Raw genomic sequence first — 17268 nt, 5'->3', positions numbered from 1 at the left:
ACAAAAACACGAGCTCAGAAGACCTCAACTGAAGAAGAAGCCCACGTCAGAGGCTATGCCTGCCCGGCTCATGTAGGGATGCTCCTGTGGACCCGGGCTGGGCCACCCCCACGTGGGGCCAGGAGGTGGGAGGGCCACCCAGTCCTGAGCAGACAGCGCCTGACGTTCCCTCGGGCAGGGCAGGGGGACACACCCGGTACTTAAGCTCGTATTCCTTCAGGATCTCTGAGAATCGCTCTTCCTGGGCCAGGAGTTCTGTGCTCTGAGGCTCCAGCTGAAAGCCGGATGCAAGCAGGAAAGTGAGGGCCAGGACCTCAGGCCAGGTAGAGGGTGGGCTGCCACCCCCTCGTACTGCCGCAGTATGCTCAGCATCTGCAGGCGCAGCCACCTGTCCCTCCCTTCATCCCCACCGTTTCAAAGGTCTCAGGTCAGAAGGATATTCGGAATTTCAGGAAGGTGGTCATGCTCCCACCTGGACCCTGGGCTGCCTTCTTGCCTCGGCCCTTGCACGGACGCTGCACCTCCCTCCCTTCCCCTCCTCCCCTCAAGGTGACAGAAAGGGCCAGGTCTCTAAGCGCTCCTCACCCCAGTACTGGGGTCTGTGCAGAGTTGCTGCCTGGTCCAGGCCTCGTCACCAGAAGGTCAATGCAGGGCATCACTGGGGAGTCACCTGCACCCCTGCACTGCCTGAAGGGGAGGAAACTCCAGGCGAAGTGGCCTTAATAACTTCCAATGCATCACAGCATTTAGGTTTCCCAGGTGGCACTAGTGCCAAAGGGCCCGCCTGCCAACGTAGGAGACGCAGGAGACGCAGGTTCAGTCCCGGAGTGGGGAGATCCCCCGGAGCAGGAAATGGCACCCACTCCAGTATTCTTGCCTGCGCCTGGAAAATTCCACGGACGGAGGAGCCTGGCGGGCTACAGTCCATGGGGGTCACAAAGATTCAGACATGACTGAGTGACTGAGCAGCACGTGGAATTTTAGCAGAAAAACCCAATTCCGTCTCCTGTGTATTCTCCATCAAGACCCTGACGCCCTTTACCAACACCCACAGGTGCTTGTCTGGGGACTCAGAGTCTGCAAGAGGACTTGCCTTGTCCCTCAACACAAACTCCAGGTCATTCTGCAGCTTGAGGACTAGCTTCTCTGAGTCTGAGAGCTTCTCCACGACTTCAGTCATCTCCTGCAATCAACTATTTTCCTACGAGACACAGGTCAGTGGTTGGCCAGGATGGAGGAGGGAGAAAGAGGCAGGGCTCCCGGGCAGGAGCCCTGGGGGAGGCTCTCCCAGCCACCTGAGCTCTCGAGAAGGTCATAAGCAGCACGAGTGGAAGACGGTGACAACCCTTCCCGAGCCGTCTTTGAAAGGACGGATTTGAAGCTGCCCCGCAACAGCCCAGGAGTCCACTGGAAGGAAGGCGGTGTCCGGAGACACAGGATACAACCAGAAGTCAGGCCTGGCTTCTCCTCTGGGGGAGGGAGGCAGGGCAGGTGTGGAGGAACCCACAGTCAGGGAAGAAGAAGGTGGGGCCGGAGCCACCTCACTGGAAGCAAAGGCAGGCGGGGAGCAGGTCAGGGACCCTCTCCACAGCCAGGAAGAGTGCCCCCGATCCAGGTCACACAGCCAGGGTTGGGGGCGGGTGACGCTTTTGTGTTTGGTCTAGTGCTGTGGTTCCAGGGAGGCAGCCGAGGCGGCAGCCGCTGACCCGGAGTCGAGGGCAAGAGCCCCGGGGCCCCCATCCTGCGGCCCACACGGCTGCAGAGGAGGCCTGGGTCTCTCCTGGAGAAGACAGGACGCTTCCGCTTCGGCTGAGAAATGGGCTCTCTCAGTGGCTGCAGAAAACGTTCTTTAGCGTTAAGCCCCCAGGGCCGCAGGGAGGGTTCAGACCTGGCCCAGGAAGGTGTGGGTGTGGAGGAGGGACCCCGGGCAATGTGGACTCCCTCTTTTCGGGTGGGGGGTCCTGAGGAGGCACCCCGCAGCACCCTGACCCCCCTACCTTCAGGGCCAGGGTCAGCTTCTCGTGGAGGCCGGTTTCCTCTGCCTGCAGGTGCCGCGGGTCCTCCTCCAGCCCGGCCCTCTGCCGCCGGGCCTACTCCCAGAACAGCTCACGTTCCACCTCCACCTCGGACCGCACGCAGGAGGCTCAGCCTCCCCCGGTAGCCCTGCTCCAGGCGTCTGCAAGGCACACGGCACACGGTGCATCGGGGGCGCCATCTGGGCCTCTCCCTCCCCGGGGTCTCCCGTCAGCACACTTGGCCTAGGCACTAGGGACTCGTTTGTTCCCGCCTGATAGACGGGTGAGCTGCAGTGTTGTGGGGCAGCACAGGCCTCATGAACTGCCCGACTCGGGGCTAGCAGAGGTGACCCCACACAAGGGAGCCAGCGTGTCCCTCGGCCCATGGGGCGAGCTGGCAGGTGCACCCCTTGGCCATTCAACCTTTTCCACGTCATCAAAAAAAAAAATGCATCGGTAAATAAAGGCAGCATCAGGGCCCTTGGTGACTGAAGGCGCAGAGAAGTCAGCCTCCACCACAAGCCTTGGAAAACCAGCACACAGCGAATCCCAAGCAGACAGAGGATGGGGCGGGGCCCTTCCCCTCAAACCCTGCAGTGATCTTTTGCAACAACCATTTCTATCAGCAGGGAAAACAGTGCCAAACCTTAGCTTTATCACTAAAGCTAGTGAAGCTGAGCTATTTAAAATCCTAAAAGATGATGCTGTTAAAGTGCTGCACTCAATATGCCAGCAAATCTGGAAAACTCAGCAATGGCCACAGGACTGGAAAAGGTCAGTTTTCATTTCAATCCCAAAGGAGGGAAATGCCAAAGAATGTTCAAACTACAGCACAGTTACACTTATTCCATGGTAGCAAGGTAATGCTCAAAATCCTTCAAGCTAGGCTTCAACAGTACATAACCCAAGAATTTCCAGATGTACAAACTGGATTTAGAAAAGGCAGAGGATCTAGAGATCAAATTGCCAACATCCACTGGATCATAGAAAAAGCAAGAGAATTCCAGAAAAACATCTACTTCTGCTTCATTGTCTACATTAAAGTCTTTGACTATGTGGATCACAATAACCTGTGGAAAATTCTTCAAGAGATGGGAATATCAGACCACCTTACCTGCCTCCTGAGAAACCTGTATGTGGGTCAAGAAGCAACAGAACTGAACATGGAACAATGGACTAGTTCAAAATTGGGAAAGGAGGACATCAAGGCTGTCTATTGTCACCTTGCTTATTTAACATAGAGAGTACATCATGCAAAATGCCAGGAGAAATATCAACAATCTCAGATATACAGATGATACCACTCTAATGGCAGAAAGCAAAGAGGAACTAAAGAGCCTCTTGATGAGGGTGAAAGAGGAGAGTGAAAAAGTTGGCTTGAAACTCAACATTCAAAAATCTAAGATCACAGCACCCACTTCATGGCAAATAGAAGGAGAAAAAGTGGAAGCACTGACAGATTTCATTTTCCTGTGTTCCAATCCCAAAGAATGTTCAAACTACCACACAACTACATTCATTTCACATGCTAGCAAAGTAATGCTCAAAATCATTCAAGCTAGGCTTCAACAGTATGTGAACCGAGAACTTCCAGATGTATAAGCTGGATTTAGAAAAGGCAGAGGAACCAGAGATCAAATTGCCGACATCCACTGGGTCATAGAAAAAGCTAGAGAATTCCACAAAAAACACATACTTCTGCTTCATTGACTACACTAAAGCCTCTGACTGTGTAGACCACAACAAACTGTGCAAAATTCTTAAAGAGATGGGAATATCAGACCACCTTACCTGCCTCCTGTGAAACCTGAATGCAGGTCAAGAAGCAAAAGTGAGAACTAGACAGAGTACAACAGACTGGTTTACAATTGGGAAAGGAGTACGTCGACGCAGTATATTGTCACCCTGCTCGTTTAACTTATATGGAGAGTACATTATGTGAAATGCCAGGCTGATGAAGCACAAGCTGGAATCAAGATTTCCAGGAGAAATATCAATAACCTCAGGTATGCGGATGATAACCACCCTTAAGGCAGAAAGTGAAGGAGAACTAAAGAGCCTCTTGATGACAGTGAAAGAGGACAGTGAAAAAGCTGGCTTAAAACTCAATATTCAGAAAACTAAAATCATGGCATCCGGTCCCATCACTTCATGGCAAACAGATAGGGCAACAATGGAAACAGTGACAGACTTTATTTTCTTGGGCTCCAAAATCACTGCAGATGATGACTGCAGCCATGAAATTAAATGATGCTTGATCCTTGTAAGAAAACCTATGACCAACCTAGACAGCATATTAAAAAGCAGAGATATCACTTTGCCAACAAAGGTCCATCTAGTCAAAGCTATGGTTTTTCCAGTAGTAATGCACGGATGTGAGATTTGTACCATAAAGAAAGCTGAGCACCAAAGAATTGATGCTTTTGAACTGCGGTCTTGGAGACGACTCTTGAGAGTTCCTTGGACTGCAAGGAGATCAAACCATCATAAAGGAAATCAGTCCTGAATATTCACTGGAAGGACTGATGCTGAAGCTGAAACTCCAGTACTTTGGCCACCTGATGCAAAGAACTGACTCATCGGAAAAGACCCCGATGCTGGGAAAGGTTGAGGGCAGGAGGAGAAGGGGACGACAGAGGATGAGATGGCTGGATGGCATCACTGACTCGATGGATATGAGTTTGAGCAGACTCCGGGAGATGGTGCAGGACAGGGAAGCCTTGTGCCCTGCAGTCCATGGGGTCGCAAAGAGTCGGACACGACTGAGTGACTGAACAACATTACTAAAACAGTTGCTTAACAAAACTCTCAAACCCAGTATATCTAGAGTGAAGATGAGTGGAAACTCTTATTTCGGCAGAGCCTGCCCGGGTCCACAATCAATTGACTGTGGTCGAAACCAGAAATGATTGGCTCGGCCTCCCTCAGACTCAGCGCAGAGCTTTGGGGCACAAGGGCAGCTGTCACTTAGGGCAACAGTTTGATGAGCACGATTAACCTAAGAGCCTGCAGATCTTGGGGTGAGTTTTACACACTTGATCATATCACCCCCCTCTTTAAAGGGGAAAGGTGTAGTAACATATGGCAGAGCCTCATGACGGGTGCTCAGGAAGGATATGCAACATTACAGCAACGACACCTCTCTGAAAGCGACCACACACACAGGAAGAAGCGAGGGACACGTGAGAAAGGTCAGGAGCAACAACCTCTGTGGACATGAAATGTTTGCTTTTATTTTTCCTCGTGTGTGTATTTTCCAAGTTTTCTACAATGAACATGTATCCCTTAATACTTTTCTGTTAGAGTAACCTAACACACAGGAGGCCTGGTTGGCTGCCGTCTATGCGGTCACACAGAGTCGGACACGACTGAAGCGACGCAGCAACAGCAGCAGCAACCTAACACAACTGCAAACGCTATTTCTAAAAATGTGCCAATGACACCGTGTTACTCATGGAGCAAAATCCAAACACCCACATGGCCCTTGAGGCCTTGTATCCCCCAACCAGATTCTTGGATGGAGATAACGAGTCTCCGGTTCTCTGACTCAGAGAGAACTTCACCGAGTCCCTTCGGGGTGGTCGGGAGAATCAGGTCAACCAGGCTGAGACCAACGCAAATCCATTCTCAGCTCCCCGACTGATGGCCTGAAATCAGTCACCGTCGGCTTGTGGGCGCTTGGGGAGGGCAGCGCTGGCCGTGGAGGAACGGCGTGTGCAGTCAGGCTGCCCCCCAGCGGGGAGCCCCATGTGCGTCCAGAGGGGACCCGGCACCTCCCCTGTCTGGGATGGAACCAAACGCGGCCACGGCAAAGAACCACAGGGAGGCAGGTGACACATCGAGAGAGGGAAGGACTTTCATAAAGGTCAGAAATGCTTTCCTCTGGTCTGTCCACCACCAGCCGGGCTGACTCTGCAGAGTCCGCTCAGCCCACTTCATGGGTGATGCCTGGTCTGTGGACTCCCTGCTGCGGGCTCAGGTGAGACAGCAGGGCCTCAGCTGGCAGCAGCCTGGGTCCACCATCTGCCCTGGCCCAAGACCCCGGCAGGACCTACCCGACCTTCTCCTCCGTGAGCTGCTCCAGGGCAGAGTGCAGGTCATCCGTCTCCTTCACAAACTCCAGGTTCCTCTGCTCAGCTTTCTCCAGGTCTTGCCTGGCCTTATCTCGCTCCCTGGCCATCTGCTCCACCTGGTCCCTGCAGAAAGGAGGGAGGGATCACTGGGGACACTGCTCTGGGCCTAGCGAGCCAGTCTGAAGGAACAAACTCGGCTGGCCTAAGAGTGCTGAGCAGTGGCCAGCGCTGGGCTCTGACCCACCTCCTGTGCACGTGTGCCAAGTCACTGCAGTCATGTCTGACTCTGTAATCCTATGGACTGTAGCCCTCCAGGCTGCTCTGTCCATGGGATTCTCCAGGCGAGAATACTAGAGTGGGCTGTCATGCCCTCCTCCAGGGGATCTTCCTGACACAGGGATGGAACTCGCATCTCTCAGGCCTCTCGCGTTGGCAAGCGGGTTGCACTAGCATTGGCAAGTGGGTTCTTTATGACTAACGCCACCCGGGAAGCCTGACCCTCCTCCTACCAGGATGGTTTCTGCAGCTATTGAGTCTGTTTTACAGAAGTACATACAGCAAGAAGCCAACTGGCTTGCAATGGGGTTTCTAGCAGGTTTCTGAACCAAGAGGTTCAAGCCTGGGGCGTGCAGTGTTCACCCCTCCAGACGGCCTTAGAAGAGGTGGGAAATTATCCACACTCCCTCTTGCCTGCAGCTGGGCCTCAGGCCCCAGGGATCCCTAGCACCTAACCTGGGACTGGACGCATGAAGGGGAGAAAGGGGCCACCCCTTATCCTGCCTGGTCACAGCCTTGCCAACTGTAGCCTAGCACCTAAGAGCCAGGGAGTTGCCCAGAGCAGAGGAGACTCCTGTCTCTGTCCGGTCACCCCAGGCCCTGCCTGAGGCTCAGTGCACTGGCTATCCTGGTGCCTGTTTTTCCCACTGGAGAAGCACCAAGCTTGTCTCCCTTCCTCATCCTCCCAAAGCAGTCTTCCTTTGGGCCCCTCTGCAGAGTTGCCTGATGTCAGAGGTCTCATCTGTCGATACCTAACGAGATGCAAAGTCGTGAGGATGGAGATTGGAATTACTGCCAACCTTTTCTGTAGCTTCAGTACATCAATAAAAATACAGTAACAATCTCTGTGCCAACAGGCTCAGTAGACGGATGGCCTGAATATCCAGCTCAACTGGAGCCAAACCCAATGAAAAAGGAACGCATTCTTGGCCCAATCTCCATGCCGTGCTTTGTGACCACGCTGGAAGCACCCTTTCTCCTCCCGCAGGCTGCCCGTGTCCTGGGCGAGGAGGCCAGCTTGGCCAGCAGCACCCCACGCCCCGCCCCCCTCCACCAGCGGGGCTCTTACTGGCAGAAGCTCAGCTCCTGGCGGTAGCAGGCCAAGGCTGCCTGCTGGGTGGCCCCGCCCACCATCATGAGCTCATTCTCCAGGGCCCAGGTCAGCTCCAAAAGGTTCACCTTCTCATCCACACTAAAGTCAAGGCTCTGAAAACAGAAAGGCCTGTCAGGCAGGCAGGATGAGTGGGTCTTCAGATATTTGCTGGCTCTCTCAGGCCCAGACCTCACTGTCCCAGTACCTTTCTTTTCTGTCTGCAAAGTCTCCACCTCTTGAATGGAGCCTCTCCCCTGCTCCCATCCCTCTAGGGTACATCTCCCTAGGTCCCTGTCAACACTGATGTCCCCCTCCCACTGTCAACATACAGCTCCTCCCCTCACTGTCCCTGCCTTGGAGGTGGGCACGACTCAGGCTGGACAAAGTCCCCCTTCTTGGACAAAGGGACAGACACAGAAGGGGGCATATGCAAGCAGAGGACTTTGGGGATTGATAGGGAGGCTGGAGAAGGGCTTTTTCTCTGTCAAGGCAAGTGTTATATAGACCACGGGGTCCTGGGGAACCATGCAAGGGTGCTAGGCCTGAAGCCAAGACCCAGAGGCCAGGAGAGTCCTGACAACCCCCAGAGCTGGGACTCCCAAGCCTAAACATCCTCCTCCTTTCCCAGCTGATCACAAAGATCCCTGATGTCCTCCTCTTGCCAAGTGGGAGTTGAATTCTTGCCATTTCAGACACAAAGAATCCTTGATGTATCTCTAAAAAGCACGAACAGACATAGGAACAATGTGGGTTCTGTTGATGGAAACGATTGATAGAGCGATGAGCCACAGCCAGGCATTTCCGAGAGTCACAGCCATTCCCCCTCGGGATTGGGGAAAGTGAAGTCGCTCAGTCGTGTCCGACTCTTTGCGACCCCGTGGACTGTAGCCCACCAGGCTCCTCCATCTGTCCATGGGATTCTCCGGGCAAGAATACTGGAGTGGGTTGCCATTTCCTTCTCCAGGGGATCTTCCCGACCCAGGGATTGAACCCAGGTCTCCCGCATTGCGGGCAGATGCTTTAACCTCTGAGCCACCAGGGAAGCCCTTCAGGATTGGGGAAGGTAAAGTTAAAAGAACAGAAAAACGGTGCTTTCTGTATTTTACCACAGTAAGAAAAAGAGTAGGCTGGGAACGTCCACGCACCTGCCGGCGGCCTAGTGACAACGCGGGTGGCGTGGCTGCTCTCTCGGTGACTGGTGCTTGTGACTACAAGCTGCAGACACACGGGTGGGGCAGGCACATGGCAGGGCCCACGGGGAAGCCCTTCCTGTAAAGCGGGAGACGGGGACTTGAATCTCCACGCTTCTCCATGGCCCCGAGGGCTTCTGGGAGAAAAATGACAGGACGCTAAAGCGTGCGGAGCAACCCGGAAGCTGCCGCCATGACACGCTGAGAGCACGCTTCTCAGCAATGAAATCACGAGGGGAGCAGAGGACAAAGAGGTCTGGGCAGCAGCTTCCAGATTAGAAAAACCGCGCGACACGTGTGGGCGGCGCCTCCTGGTGTCCACGCCCATGTGCTGCAGTCACTAAGAGGCCCTCCTGTCCTCCAGGACCCAGGATCCGCTCGGAGGCCGACAGGCGCTGCGGGCTGAGTCTGAGATACTGAAACCTACCCTCTAAAGGATTTGTTTCGGGCTGTGGGCTTTCTCTGCTGTTTACTTATTATGTTTCTAAGTTAAGAGGTCCTACATATCGATATCAAAAAATAAAGCAAAAAGTGAGGATGGCGAGCCTTCCCTCCATGGGGCCTGTGTCTGCGAGGTTCTCTGTCCAGCCTCCCTCATGGGCAGCGGCTCCCCCCAATCTCCCCGCCCAGACGCCTCTGCTGGGGCAGCCGCGTGACCGGCCCACACCTGCAAGACCTCCCTGCCATTGTGAACGCCCTCCTGGGCCCCAAAGGAGATGATCTGCTCCAGGAAGGCGAAGCCGCTGCGGTCATCCACACTGCAGAAGAGACGGGGGCCCGAGCACACAGACACAAGGGACGACGTGGTGGTCTGGCCAACAGTCTCCTCCGGGACCTGCACACGGGGACCAGCGCTGTGAGGACCGCGGGCCTCCCCACGCACCTTCCGTGACCTCACCATCTGTGCTCGGCGGGCGTGGCCTCCCCCTGATTCCTGCTGCAGGGAACAGGGTGCCCAGAGGACCTGAGGGAACTGCAGGCTCCGCGGAGGCGACCCGAGCCCAGGGCTCAGGGCCATCTGCCTGAGACCGTGCGGGGGGACGCGCCAGCACCTGCAGGGCCCCCCGAAGTAACTTCTCTCTGAACAAGCAATGGCTTCCCGCCTGTCCTCCCAGAGGAAGAGCCTGGGAAGGCACACACCAGCCGAGGGAAACCCAGTCTATGCATAGAAACCCAAGATGGGCTTCAGAAGAGGCGGAGCGGCCTGAGCAGAGGGCACGTGTCCTCAGGATTCAGGGCTGGAGACAAGAGCAGAAAAATCCCTCGGCCAGAAAGCTGACGGGTGAGGCTGTGGTGTGGCCGGTAAGCTGCTTCCTGCCCCAGGGAGGGCCCCCGGGACACGCCTTGGCTGTTGGGGCCCGAACAAGGAGGAGCAGCGGCCCCCTCCTCTCTGAGGTGGGTGTCCCCAGACCACCAGACCCAGGGGCTCGCCTGATGGAGCAGGAGAACCTCGGTCTGCTGCACGAGGCCCCACACCTGCAGCCCGGTCACACTGGTGTCCACACGCACAGGACGTGGCCCCGGGGCCATGTCAGCGCTTCCTGGGCAGGATCAAGGGGCCGAGGCCCCTGGGAGGAGCCCTCCCCTGCGGGCTGTGGGCACCATGCAGTCCCTGCCCTCAGGTGGCCGGGCACTGTCCTCACTACCCCAAGTCCTTCCCCATCTCAGTGGCTTCAGGGGCAGAAACCTGATTTTCGGACGCGCCCAGCCCAGCAGAGAACAAGGCCACACTGTTCCTGCACCACCGCCCACAAACTACAGGATCAACCACGTTGCCAAAGAGGCGGCAGCAAGACTCCCCAGGACAACCGTGCCCTGCGGTGGGAGAAGGAGCCCTGACCACCCCGAGACAGACATGAACCAAACGCACCGGCCAACATCACAGTGTAAATAAAGTCTGCTTGACTCCAGCTGGACTCGTGCAGGATGAACCCACTCTGGGGACCAGGCAGAGAGCTCAGGCCTTCAGGAGAGTGATGGCAGTCACCCTGGGCTTCAAGAGTTAATCGCCCCACCTTACCTGGTAACGAGACCAGGACCTGCTGGGTTTGACAAGCGGGGCCAGTTCCAGTGGTCGAGGGGACCCATGATTGAACAGGCCAAGCTGGAGCTCCTCCAGACTCACTCTGCCATCCCCATCTTGGTCCAGCTTGTTGAACAGGTCTTCAGGTTCCTAAATAAAAGCGCCTCAGGCATCTGCTCAGAGGCTGCTCCCCAGCAGCCTTGACCGCCCCGCCCAGGCCCAGCCCCCACCCCACCAAGCCAGAGGCTTGCTATCCAGCACTGGCTTCCTGGCTGAGGCTTGTGAAATCCACACATCTGGTCAGTTTCCACCCAGCTGAGCATCCCGCATCTCCCAAACACCCACCTGAGTCTGCTGTGAGGGAGTCTGCTGGACGGTGGGACGTGTGTGTGCGGGACACGTGTGTACGGAATCCCAGCGGTTCAGGGTCAGCAAGGCAGGGCCCATCCCATCGCACTGCCCCCTCCTCCCCTGGGCCCCGAAGGAGGGAAGGGCTGAACACAGCTGCCAGGGTCACAGCCAGATGCTATGGGCACAACCTTTGGGCTGGGCAGTAGGCCTAGGGAGACCAGAGAGGGGAGACAGCTCTAGGCAGAGGAGGGTCCTGCGTGAAGGTGGCCCGAGACGGACCCTCAGCACAAGCCCTGGGAGTCAGCACAGGATTTTAGATCAGACAGTGATAACTGAATCAGTGTCTGAGGGTGAAGGGGTTTTCTAGGTCCAGCACCAACCACAAAGACTCAGCCCTTTGGGGCGGTCCATCCCATCCCCTCTCACCTCCTTCACCAGGCCCTGGAGCCCAGTGCTCTGGCAGACCAGGGCCAGCTCCTGCTCGGGGAGGTGGCCGCTGCTGCCCGCACCCAGCTCTTCCCAGAGGCCCCAGACCCGGCTCTCGGGGGTGTCGAAGGAGTGGCTGCAGGGCTTCCGGGGCTCCCGAAGACCTCAGAACCCCAGGTTGGCAGCTGGCCTGAAGCAGGGGAAACACACCAAGGCGGTACTTTACTCTGAAATCAGATGGACTGACAGATGGGCAGAGGGACACATGTGAGAGTCAAGCTTCCGATGGTGGCGACACGGGGCTCACTGTGCAATTCTTCCAACTTAATTCTATGCAAAATTTCACAATAAAAGGGGGACTCTGCTGCACGTGGGGAAGGCATTTTCTGAAGGGAGCCTACAGAAGCTGTAGCACCAGGAGCATACCTGCAAGCTTTGTACTTAGAATAAAAGGGCCAGATTTAAAAAAATTAACGTCTTGAAGGTCTTCAAACCTGCCCAAAGCAAAGAGCACAGTCCAACAAAGGCCGATGACCCTGTCCCTTGGGCAGCCTCTCGCCCTGGCTTCATCTACCCCTGTTTGTTCTTGCCCACGTATTTCTTTTTTCTGTAATATTTATTGGGCTGCTCTGGGTCTTGGTTGCTGCATGTGAGATCTTTTTAGCTGTGGCATGCAAACTCTTAGTTACAGCATGGGGGCTCTAGTTCTCAGACAAGGGATGGAACCCGGGCCCCCTGCAATGGGACTGTGGAGTCCTAGACAATAGATCACCACAGAAGTCCCTGGCCCAAGAATTTGAAGGCAAATCCCAGCTGCCGTGTTCTCACCCCTGAGTGTTTCATATGCACTCCTGACCCCAGTGCGACGATGGCCCTACAACCCAACAACGACGTCCCAGTTCTCTCCCAAGTCTCCCGACAGCTGATTTCTTCAACTCAGCATCAACGCAGAACCCTCCCTGTGTGTGTGGCTACTCCCCCAGAGTCGCTGGGTCACCTCCCGCCCGCCCCCCAGTCCCTGGGCTCCTGCTCTCCACCCCTAACATCTCCTATAACCTGGAACTTAGCACCAAAGGCTAGTTTGGATGCAGGGTGAGTGTTATCTTTTTTCTTTTTCTTCCCCAGCAAAAATGCCCCGAGATGGGCTGTTTTCCATACCACCTCACATCAGGAGCCACAGGGGTCTTTGAGATGCAGACTCAGCAGCGAGTCTGGGTGACAGCCGGCCTGGTTTCATAGCCTTTCTACGTTAGCCAGGTGGCTTACTGAGGTTTCTGAAGCTTTGCCAGAGAAACACCCTTTGGGAGAAGACAGACCTTGGGGTGCCCACAAAGAGCTCTCTTTAGATAAGCAAGGCTTCAAAGCAGAGCTCCTTCCATGTCCAGACTGCACCACCCTGCCTGACACAGGATGAGGGTCAGCTGCACCTAACCAGACCCCGGCTCCCAGTCAGTGGTCTGGAGGTCTCCAGAGAGGAGTCATCTTGGCGTTTACTGTGATAACCCAACTAATAATCAGAAAGTCCTTTCCTGAGGAAAGCTAAGCCTCCATGCTCAGGAATGATGCTGTATATTGGGTTGAGGAAAACACAAGGAAAGGGCCACTTCCAAGACCCCTTCCAGCTTAAAACATCTGAAAGTTCTATGGAAAAGTGGAAAAACAGGGACTTCTCTGAAGGTCCCATGATTAAGAATCCACCTTGCAATGCAGGGGACTCGGGTTTGATCCTTGGTCATTGGGGGCAGGAGGAGAAGGGGACGACAGAGGATGAGATGGCTGGATGGCATCACTGACTCGATGGACGTGAGTCTGAGTGAACTCCAGGAGTTGGTGATGGACAGGGAGGCCTGGTGTGCTGCGATTCATGGGGTCACAAAGAGTCAGACACGACTGAGCGACTGATCTGATCAGGGAACTCAGATCCCATGTGCCATGGAGCAACTAAGCCTGTGCCCTGCAACTAGACAGAAACCTGTGCACTGCAATGAAAGATCCCAAATGACGTGTGAAGATCCTGCATGCTACCACTAAGACCTGACACAGCCAAATAAATACATTTTAAATTTAAAAAATAAACAAATAAATAAAGGCAGGAACCAAAAAAGGGGGAAAGCAATTCTGACACCAGGGCCTGTTCTCAGGGCTGGCAGAGAAGGTAAGTAAGTCCTGTGAGGTCTGACGTTAGTGTTTGTGCAGGAGGGTCAGTTCTAACCTGGATGGAAAGAAGCACCCAACCTGTCTCTGGGCAGAGAGCCCAACATCACTCAGTGGATAACCTCCCCGGAGCCCTTCCTCTCACCCCCTAGATTTAGTCTGAGTCCAGGGAATGTAGGAAGTGATTTTTGGACACAAAGAGGTCCATCTGCTTCATCCAGTAGCACAGACACTTGGTTCATTCACTTGACGTCCCCACGCTCAGCACTGAGCCAGCAACAGCCTCGGCCCCTGAGGACCACAGTCTGGACGGTGCTCAGCACCAGTGCAGACCTCTCACTCAGGAGAAGCTCCAGGTCAGTTCTGGTCTCCCGCTGGAGCCGTGGTCCTGCACATTCTGCCCTGTGACACGCTGGTGAGAGGTGTCCTTAAGGAACCCGCACACCCACATGCTGATGCACCCAGCTTTGCTAAGCACCTGTGACTGCCTTCTGGGTGCTCCGCCAGGTTCCCAGGACCAGAGCCATGTCTCGCCCTCCACTTGGGGCACATGCAGGGCCTCTGGTGAGTGGGGAGGCTGCTGGCCCAGGTCTGGCACATTAGGAAGGAGTCCCCTGGCCCATGCCTGCTGGTCGGGAGGATCACTATGACCCTAGCCAACCAACTCGCTGCTCTCTTAGCCAGCAGCCCCTGCCCAAGGGTCTGACCTCAGGAATCTCAGAACTGGGACCTCCCCAGGAAAAGGGCACCCCAGAGAGACCACCCACACTGGGCACCTCCCAGGAAATTCTCTTTCGCTGGCAGCCTGCTGCCTGACAGCCCAGCACTGACCAAAGTGGGCATTTACCACAAGGCCAGGCTTTACCTTGGGCTTCAAACAATTCATTGTGAGGCTCCTTCGCGCTGTCGGCTTCCTCATCAGACTCGAGACTCTGGAAAAACAGAAAGAGAAGGACATCAGCCACGATTAACCTGCAGGGGGTGGATCTGCCCTGTGGATAGACTTTTTGACACGAAGGCCCGAAGCCTCCCGCAGTGGACAGCTCAAGGAGTCTCAGTGGAGACCCCGGAGGCATCCATCATGAGCCCACCAAGTTGTGCAGGGTGAGCCTTGGTCCAAGGGCTGGATGCAGGTGACTGTGGCTGTTGCACACCTGCCCTTTCTACCCTCAGTCAATTAGCCTTCCCCTCCTCCTGCAGGGCCAGGGCAGGGTGGTGGTAAACAGGACATGCTCTGAGACCCCGTTTCTGAAGGAGGATGCTCTGTGGCCAGAGCTGCCCTGCAGATAGAGAGATCCAGAGACACCTTAAAACAAAATGTAGGTCCCCAAATAGCCCCTCTTCCAGTGGTGAGATGCCCTCTCCCATCCTCCTGTGTCATGTCATGCGAGCAGTGACTGGGGGGATGTGCCGAGGGCAGGGTCCACCCACCTCCACGCTTTCCAGGGACGCAGAACCGCGAAGCTGGCTCCTCGCACTGGGTATGGCCGGCTGCTCCAGTAAACCTGGGGCTCCACCTGCAGCGCCACAGGGCTCGGGCTGGCTCTGACGGCCGTACCACTTAGAGCTGCTCACGTACTTTGGGGGCACAGCCCGAGAAGCAACTGGAAAGAAATGGGAGGCGTGTGGGACTCTTAAAAACAGACTCTGGGCCCACTTGTGCTTACAAAGATGCAGATTCGGAGGTGCAATGTAGCTCTCGAGGAGTGACAGAGAAAATGCCAGAACACAGGGAGTGGCCAACATGGGGCTGGGGCTGAGACAGCTAGGCTGGGAGACAGGACTTTCCATCCTAAACTCTTGGTGTTTCCAAGCAAAACATGCTTTTGTTATGTGATAGAAAACTAATTTAAAAATCTAGCTTTTTACACAAAGAAATAACCTTCCAATAATCCAAGTGCTCTGGAGACCAGAAGGTCATTTCCCACCCACCTGACCCCACCCCACTACAGGACCCCACCTGGACAGGACACAGAGGCAAGGACCTCAGCACAGTCAGGGAGGCTCAGACTCCGCATGAGTCTAAAGTTCAGGACAGAGGCAGGTGTGGACTTCAGCTAGGGATTCATGAGGCTCCCTTCAGCCCTAATACACCCCTGCACTTCCTTCTTCCCTCCTTACCTGCCCACATCTGTGGAGCAATGGGGACTCCGCAGGCAGAGAAGAAATGACACTGCCTCTGCAGGAACCTGTGTGGCCAGAGAGACTGGGGAGTGGAGGTGCGGCCTGGGCTGTGACAGGAGAGAACACAGGTTCGAAGGGGAGGAACCAGAAGGGGCCAGTGGGAGAGAAAGGCATAGGGTCCCAGGAAGCAAGGCCAGGCCAGGAAAACAGACCATTTGACACAGGTGGTCACGCTCCCAGGGACCACGTACCACCTCCCTTCTGTCCTCCTCACCCAAAACTGGCCCGCAGCCCCTGACCATGGGAGCATCAGAGGAGGAGGCTGGGTCCAACCAGGCCTCCAGGAGAAACAGTGATGCCGGCGACCCACAGAAACTGAGGACAAGGGAGCAGTCTGGGGCGGAAGATGCTGAGTTCCATGTGACAGAGGACATCTACGGCGGGCTGACCATGTTCCTGGACCCTGTGAGGTTATCATGGGCAGGGTCTGGCCCTGTAAACTCTCCCCATGTGGGATTCCCGGGGCTGCTGGAGAGGAGACGGCATTCCCACTGACAGGGAGGAAATGGGAGGCTTGAGCACCCCATGCAGGGAGCAGGGGCCTGCACGCAGGCTCCGCACCTGCGCTGGTTTCTGTCTACACACAGGCTGTGGCTGGTTGCTGAGCAGGGAGCAGCGGGAAGAGAAAGGCTGTGCCAGGTGGGAGTGGGCAGCGGGGACACACTCGGGAAACCAGGGGGGCCTGACGGCACATGGACCCCCGCCTGGGGCTCCGCGCTCCCCGCTCACCGGAGGTCGTGAGCCAGCACCGCACCTGCGCCCTTGGCCTGACTGGGCTTCGGCCTCTCCCCTCCTGAGATCCCTCGGTCCGCGTCCGGAGGCCCACCTGCCCTTGTTGTGGTCCCCCCATTCTTCATTGTTTCAGCTGCTCAGCACTTTCCTCAGAGCAATGAGACGCCCAGAAATCACACACATTAGAACCGGTTCATAAATGTTCTCCGAAAGTGTCACCTCCTCCCTCCACCAGGGGGAAATGCGTCTTCAGGAACGTGTCCACGCGGCAAATCAGGCCAGGAGGGGGCAGCGTCTCACCACCCACAGAGCACAGAGCTGTGGCCTCTCGGTGGGAAGCTCTGGGGGTCTCGGCCAGTCCTCACCCGCTGACGAGATGGCCGGCAGACCACAAGGTCAGCCGCGCCCTGTGCCTCCTGTGTGCGCGTATTTATTCATAGGAGCAGAATACCAGACTCTGCAAGTTAAGAATACGTCGGTTTAGGATCTCCCTGATGGTGCAGTGGTTAGGACTCTGCATTGCCAATGCTGGGGGCAAAGTTTCAATCCCCAGTCAGGGAACTAATATCTCAGCATGCTGAGAGGCACAGCCAAAAGATTAAACAGGCAAAAAAAAAAAAACAAAAACAAAAATATTTTGGTTATGTGTTCTGTGATGGCCTTCCCTGAATGAGCAGAACTACTGAGAAGCAGAATGTTCTTCAAGACCCCAGGCATTTGGCCCCAGGGTGCCACGCACATTCCTGGCGCA

The 17268-nt window shown here is 55.6% G+C and overlaps 1 pseudogene; it reads right to left on the bottom strand.

Moving 5' to 3' along the window:
• Positions 1-164: 164 nt before the first annotated feature.
• Positions 165-16642, bottom strand: LOC101904136 (ninein-like protein; annotated as a pseudogene).
• Between the last annotated feature and the right edge of the window lie 626 nt (positions 16643-17268).

Source organism: Bos taurus, unplaced genomic scaffold (assembly GCF_002263795.3).
Source record: "Bos taurus isolate L1 Dominette 01449 registration number 42190680 breed Hereford unplaced genomic scaffold, ARS-UCD2.0 Leftover_ScbfJmS_2140, whole genome shotgun sequence".
Classification (NCBI taxonomy): Eukaryota; Metazoa; Chordata; class Mammalia; order Artiodactyla; family Bovidae; genus Bos; species Bos taurus.
Note: the sequence above shows the minus strand (reverse complement) of the source record. Positions and strands in the feature narration are given on the sequence as shown.